The sequence below is a fragment of the Theobroma cacao genome, chromosome 1, assembly GCF_000208745.1.
Source record: "Theobroma cacao cultivar B97-61/B2 chromosome 1, Criollo_cocoa_genome_V2, whole genome shotgun sequence".
Classification (NCBI taxonomy): Eukaryota; Viridiplantae; Streptophyta; class Magnoliopsida; order Malvales; family Malvaceae; genus Theobroma; species Theobroma cacao.
In genome coordinates this window covers 10,564,950-10,571,947 of record NC_030850.1, presented here as the reverse complement: position 1 = coordinate 10,571,947, position 6,998 = coordinate 10,564,950, and the positions used below count along the sequence as shown (strand labels likewise).

Genomic DNA, 6,998 nt, shown 5'->3' with positions numbered 1-6,998 from the left:
ATATATATATATATATATATATATATATATATATTTTATGCTGCCATTTTTTTTCCTTCTCTATCTCTTCCTTTCATTTCTTCCCTAGCTGTTGGCTTTCCTTCCAGCCGGTGTTTCTCTTATACTTTTCTTTCTTTTTCTTTATTCCTTCCTTCTTTCTTTTTCTTCTTTTTTTTCTTCTCCCTCTTCCTTATCCTCTGGCACCGTTGCTCTCTCTCTCTCTCTTCCTTCTTCTTTTTCTTCTCTTTCTTCCTTCTTCTTCAGCACCTCGCTACTCTCCCTCTTTCTTCCTTCTTCTTTTTCTTCTGCTCCGACACGTCGCTGTTCTCCCTCTCTCTTCTTTCTTCTTTCTTCTTCTCCAGCACGCCGCTCTCCCTTTCTCTCTTTCTTTCTTCTCCTTTCTTCTTTTATTTCTCTTGGTCGGCCTCACCCCATCATTGCTTCTCCTTTTTTCTTCTTTGCTTCTTTAGGTCGGCCCCTACCACCATTCTCCACAAAAATTATTTTGTGGACTTCTTAATTGACCACATGGGCGATTGCCCATGTGGGTCTTTTTTTTTAAATTATATATATTTTATTTTTCTATTATTTTTATTATTTATTTTATTCCCTTCCATTATTAAAATTTACATATAAATCCTCAACTTCATTTTATTTACTACACAAACCCCAACTTTCGTATTTTAAAATTCGATCCTTCCGACACTTTTAAAAGTTCCAATTTCCTTCTATCTTTACTCCTTTACACATATACAATCGAAATATCAAAGTTGCCTTTCAACACAGTATCACTATAATATTTGAATATTTACTTACCCGCATTAGCTCAATTTAATAAAATCAAGCGGGTACAATTACCGTCGTTTTTCTCCAAAATTCTTCCTTACTTCTTCTCTCATACTTGAATTGATCACATAATTTTTCTTCCTGACTAATTCCAACATCCGATTAAAAATTAATATTTTAATATTATTTTATTTCAAAATTTTTCACTTGTCGCCTCTAGTCCCGAAACATCTTAGTGTTTCCCAATTTACCTCCAAATCATCTTATAGCTTGCTAATTCGTCTCGGACAAAGATATTATTTATTTATTTTTTAATTATTATTTTCACGTGTGCGAAATATTTTACTCTTGGGCATTCCTTTTGCCCTTTCTCACTCTTTAGCACGTAAAGTCGTATCAACTAGTCCTTTGTCCTACCGAGATGGTTAAGTTAGCTACTATACGGGGTACGGGGTGTTACACTTGCTTTTGTAGGGATTTGCTTTTCATTAAAATCTTTTACATATGGTAATTCTACCTGATGTTTTTTTCTGTCCCAAAAAGCATTTGGAATATCAGAACAGATCGTATCTTCTATTTCTTTTTTAATTTGTTCAATTTGTTGTTTAACTTCATTAGTGTTTAGCTGTTGATTAATTTTGTTGAAAGAAATTTCTTTCTTTAGATATGTGATTTGATTTTGCTTAAAATTAATTAAAGAATTAATTTGATTTGTGTAAATTGATAGGGATTTTAGTAAATTGATATTTCTGATTTTTGGTTTTTCTACAAAAGGAAAACTTATTTTAGTTTTTAATATTTTGGTAGTAATTACTTGGTGAGTAACCTCATAGGGTTTTAACAATGAGATAAAAGGTATTTCTAAAATGATATTTTGAGTCATGTCTTTGACCATTAAGAAGGGTGTTTTTAATTTAATTCCTTGGTTGCATATTTCTGCATACGTTATCTTGTAATTGATTTTAAGTTTTCCACCATTTGCTGTTTTTAATCCTTCTGTTGTTTTGTCATAATATTTTGTTGGTATTAATCCTTCTTGGATACAATTTTGATCTGCTCTTGTGTCAAATAATGCTATTGTTTCTAATTGGAATTCTTCATTAATTAAAAATGTTATTTTTATTAAATACCTTTAAATGGATACTTCAATAAGAACCATCATATATTCTTGTGTATCTTGGTTTTTTGTTTCTGATTATGTAAGATTGTGGCCATCTTGGTTTTTTGTATTTATGAAGAGTTGGATTTGGTGTTTTATTTGTTGTTGTTCTTTGTTGAGTTTAGAAATTAAGTTGACACGTGCAAGGAGGAGCATCCTGAAAGTGGGCCATAGACTTCAACGCGTGCAATTATATCATCTTGTAAATGATAAACAATGGAAAATATATTACAATAGTTCCAACACAGCATATAAAACCTTAATTTCTTCTTTCTATTTATATAATTGGTTACGCGCCCTCTCTCTTTATTTCTGTTTCCACTGATTATAGTTAATTACGACTAGTGTGAATTAAGCTAGCTACCATCCAACTTTGTCATATATAATTGCCCATCATGCTGGACTCTTTTACTATCACAAAGCTTTTGCTTTATCTTTAGTCTTTTAGGGTACATTCCCTGTTTAGCTACGTGCTAACTGGGATTTCGAGCTGGGCATGGCACTAATGAACATTCCCTGGATCTTCTTCGTTCAAATCTTGGTTCTGGCTTCTAAATCCGAAGCTAAAGTTTCTGCTATTATAGCCTTCGGAGATTCATTTGTGGATTCAGGCAACAACAATTACATTCCAACAATTGCCAAGTGCAATTTCGAGCCTTATGGCCGTGATTTTCCTGGAGGCACCCCCACCGGACGCTTCTGCAATGGCCGCCTTCCTCCTGACTTCATCTCCGAGGGCTTTGGGCTAAAGCCTATTATTCCTGCCTACTTGGATCCTACCTTAAACATCTCAGACTTCGCCTCTGGAGTTTGCTTTGCTTCTGCTGCAACTGGCTACGACAATGCTACGGCAGATGTACTGGTAAGCTCTCAGTCAAACTGGTTATAATACCACACTGAGCATATTCCTCATCATAGTTATTTAACTTAAGCTTGTTAAGTATCTAAGCTATTCAGGATTGTTTGATCTCATCCTGTACTATATAATTGTTGCTGGTCTTCTGGTTTTTCCTTTCTTTTGTCTTTCCTCATTCATCACAGAAATTGCTACTTAAGTCAAGAACATAACTCTGCCATTTAAGGCATTAAATTCTTATGACTGTTTGACGGTATCCAGTATATGATATCCATTTACCTGTCCTTTCTGTGATATTGAGTGGTATTGATTATACCATGGCAGAAAGTGATTCCTCTGTGGAAGGAAGTGGAGTGCTACAAGGAGTACCAAAAGAAGTTGCGAGCCTATCTGGGTGATAAGAAGGCGAACGGGGATAATTTCCGAGGCCTTATATCTAATAAGCATAGGAACGAATGATTTCCTTGAAAACTATTATGCCCTTCCAGAGAGACAGTCCCAATTCACCGTACAAGAATATGAGGATTTCCTCATTGGCATTGCTGAAAATTTCGTTAGGCAAATTTACGGTCTAGGAGCTCGAAAGATGTCCCTCACAGGACTTCCGCCAATTGGCTGTTTGCCAGTGCAGAGAGCCACAAATTTTGAGGACCCTCTTAACTGCGTGGAGGAACGCAACAAAGTTGCCTTGGAGTTTAATGGCAAGTTGAAACTGTTGGTGGCAAAGCTGGACGAGGACCTTCCTGGGTTGAAAGTGTTCTTCGCAGATACTTATGACCTACTTTTGCAGCTTATCAAAAATCCTTCTCAGTATGGTAAGTTTTTACTATCATTGTCCTACTCGGTCGCCAATATTTATCTTAAAATATTTTTGGCAAAATAATCTAGAAAATATCTTAATCTATTTTAAACAAATTTAAATAAGTACTTATATTTTATTCAATCAAGTTCTTATATTTTTATTTTGAACTAAATATATAATTTTATATGATTAATAATTACTTAATCAAAATATTATTTGTCATTATTTATCACATATTGCTGACGTGGTATGTTAATATGTTATAATAAATGATGACATTGCATGATTATGTGTCATGATGACATGGTTATGTGGTATGTCATGTGATATTTTTTATTCTTCACATTAATGTTACGTGCATATAAAATGACAAGTAACATTTTAATTAGTAACAATTAATCAATTATTAATTATAAAAACTTATTTTACTAAAAAAAAAGAACAAAACCTTAATTGTATGCAATATACCTGTTTTTTTTTTTTTGAAAAAAAATGGATAGGAATATTATATTTAACATGTTTGAATATACTCAAATCTGTTTGAAATGAACTCTCTTCAACTCTTGACATTTGCTATAACTAGATGTTGAAGAGGTCCTCTATCAAGATTGCAGAATTCATTTAAGCTATAAGTAGAGCAAATTTATTATACAAGCAATTAGGTAGTAGTATTTAGGGTTTAGCGATTAACAATTTCCCGGTGAACAAAAGTTGTTGTGCACCATCATTAATTGAGCTTGCGGACAGCAGACCAATTTAAGGGCATGCTACTGAACTTTCATCCGATGATGAATGGGCGCAGAGCAATTTATAATCTGATTGGTTATTGAAAAATTAGGGAGAACCAACTGGCTGATTCATTATCCTCTCGCATTAAAAAAAATAATGCATGTCTCAAATAAACTAAATGATATATAAAGTTATTATCTTATACATTAACCGTAAAGCTTTGAATAATTGATGATAAACATACATGGTTTGTTGTTTGATTGTCAGGATTTGAGGTTTCAGAAGAAGGGTGTTGTGGCACAGGGCTGTTCGAGACGGCTATTCTGTGCAATCGGCATCATCCACTCACGTGTACAGATGCAAATAAGTATGTATTTTGGGATGCCATCGACCCCTCACAGCGAACTAATAAAATTACCTCAGATAATTTACTACGGGCCCTCAAACCACTGTTTCTTTGATTTCTCAAACAAATCGAGTCTCTATTTGCATCAGTTTCCAACAATGGATGATCGGATGCAGGATATTAGCGACTCTACAAGGAGAAACGAGGAACAATTTCCATTGAATTGAACAAAATAGAAATGCCACAAGGCTTTTTAAGGCAGAAAGAATACAGCATTTGTACATTTTCTGTGAATTACGGGAAAAATTATTTCATTGGATGGGCATTATATAACAATAAATTTGAAACAAATTGTGTATGAAAAAACGTGGAGTAAAATTTTTTGGGTGGTCATTGAACGTTCCTGTTTTTTTTTTTTGGGCATTAAAATTACCATTTTTTACCTTCCCAACAAAATAAAGGAATAATGGGTGTTAATCAATCGAAAAATCAGATAAAAGAGCCTTCAACTAGATTTAGAATCTTATTCAACTCATGGTTTAGTACATTGCACAAGGGAGAAGTAGAAAAGGTGTTGTTTGTTAATTAAGCTGCAGCACGTTCAGTAGTTTTTTTGCGTTCCAGTGACTTCTCATATTCCTCAACAGATTTGAAAAGCTCGGAAAAGTTACCTTTGCCAAACCCTCCACATCCGCCTTTTTGGTACATCTTTCCCTTATCATCCTTGAGCATGCAGCCAATTCTCTGAATTATCTCTATAAATGTAGTGGGCCTGCCCAAAAGAACAACTAGTAAAGTTAATCGATACAACTACATGCTCCCTAGGTACATGTTTAACAAAATAAAATCCAAACAAAGTAAACTTGTTAGCCATGCAGGTACCGATCTCCAAAGGGCTTGGTGAAAATCTGGAGCAGAGTACCCTGATCATCTCTGTCAACCAAAACGCCCAATTCTTCACACTCCTTGATCTGCACATCACTTAGCACATCGCGGGCTCTCTTCTTTAAATTCTTGTAATATGTTGGTGGTGGAGGCGGCATAAACTCGAGGCCTCCAACCCCACTTCTCTTCTTCATCTCTCTCAAGGTTTTGAATATATCCTCACTCACCACTGCAAGATGCTGCACCCCTTCCCCGTCGTTATGCTCCAAAAACGTCTGTATCTGGCTCCTCCTCTTCGTCCCGAACACCGGCTCGCAAATCACCAACAGCACCATCTCATTATTGCTTGCAAGCACCAAAGAGTTTAGCCCACTCTCAAGAGTTCCCACATCTTCTGTTGTAAACTCTGCAAACTCATGAAACCCAGTAACCTCTTTCAAATAAGACACTGCTGGTCCAAGCTCCGGTACGCTTCCGACCAAATGGTCAAGCCGACGGATCCCATAGTCCAAAGGATATGACAAAGTATCTTCCATTTTTTCGAACCTAGGCAAGAACCAGGTACAATTTTCATCATCGTTAGGACTCTCATGATCAGAGTTCTTAAAACTAATGTACCTCAAAACAACGTCACCGAAGAGAAAGACTTCAGCAAGAACAGCCTGATTGTCGAGGACTGTTGGAGGGGATGAAGGCTTAGCGCCATGGGAGACACTAATGGAGAATGCAGTCTCAGCGTCTTCAACCTCCACAAAAATGGCTCGTGGGGCAAGGCCATGGGAGGCGACAAAGGCACGGCAGATGGCGTGATCAAAGGTAGGAATGGAGGAGTGGCAGTGGGAGAAAGGTTTTCAGCTTGAGCAATGGATAGAGAAGAGGGTGCAGTAAAGAGAAAGTTGCACTCTCCAGAGCGTATGAGATAGGAAGCCTGAGCCATGTTTCCAGTGGAAAGGTCGGACTTGGCAGCCAATTGCATGCCAAGGGCCCATGAGAACCGGCGAGCAACATTTGAGGCATCGCTGCACCAAAACTCTACATGATGAAACCGCTTGACTTTGAAGCGGTCGGACATGGGGTTGGTGCGCACAAACTTGGAGGATCCTACAGAGTTGGAGCCACTGCTCTCGATTTCTTTGCCCATTCTTGTCCACTTTCAGTTGATAGAATAGATTGGAAATGGCTTTGGAGAATGGACAAGTTTTGAAAAATCTTGGGGCATTCATATGGATTTTTATAGTGATTTATAAATTAATTCGTCATTTGATTCTTAATTATAATTAATATTACATTTTCTTTACTCTAAATGTTTGATTCGAATTCTTTCTTCCCAAATAAGAAAAAAAATGGAAATTAACTGGATTGGCATTTCAACCATGCAAGGATTGCCGACATGTCCCATTGTTACATTACAGTCCATCATTCCCTTGACATGCCG

The 6,998-nt window shown here is 36.4% G+C and overlaps 2 pseudogenes; one reads left to right on the top strand and one right to left on the bottom strand.

The window, feature by feature from the left end:
• LOC18612230 lies at positions 2,442 to 4,856 on the top strand (annotated as a pseudogene).
• On the bottom strand, positions 5,200 to 6,744 carry LOC18612229 (annotated as a pseudogene).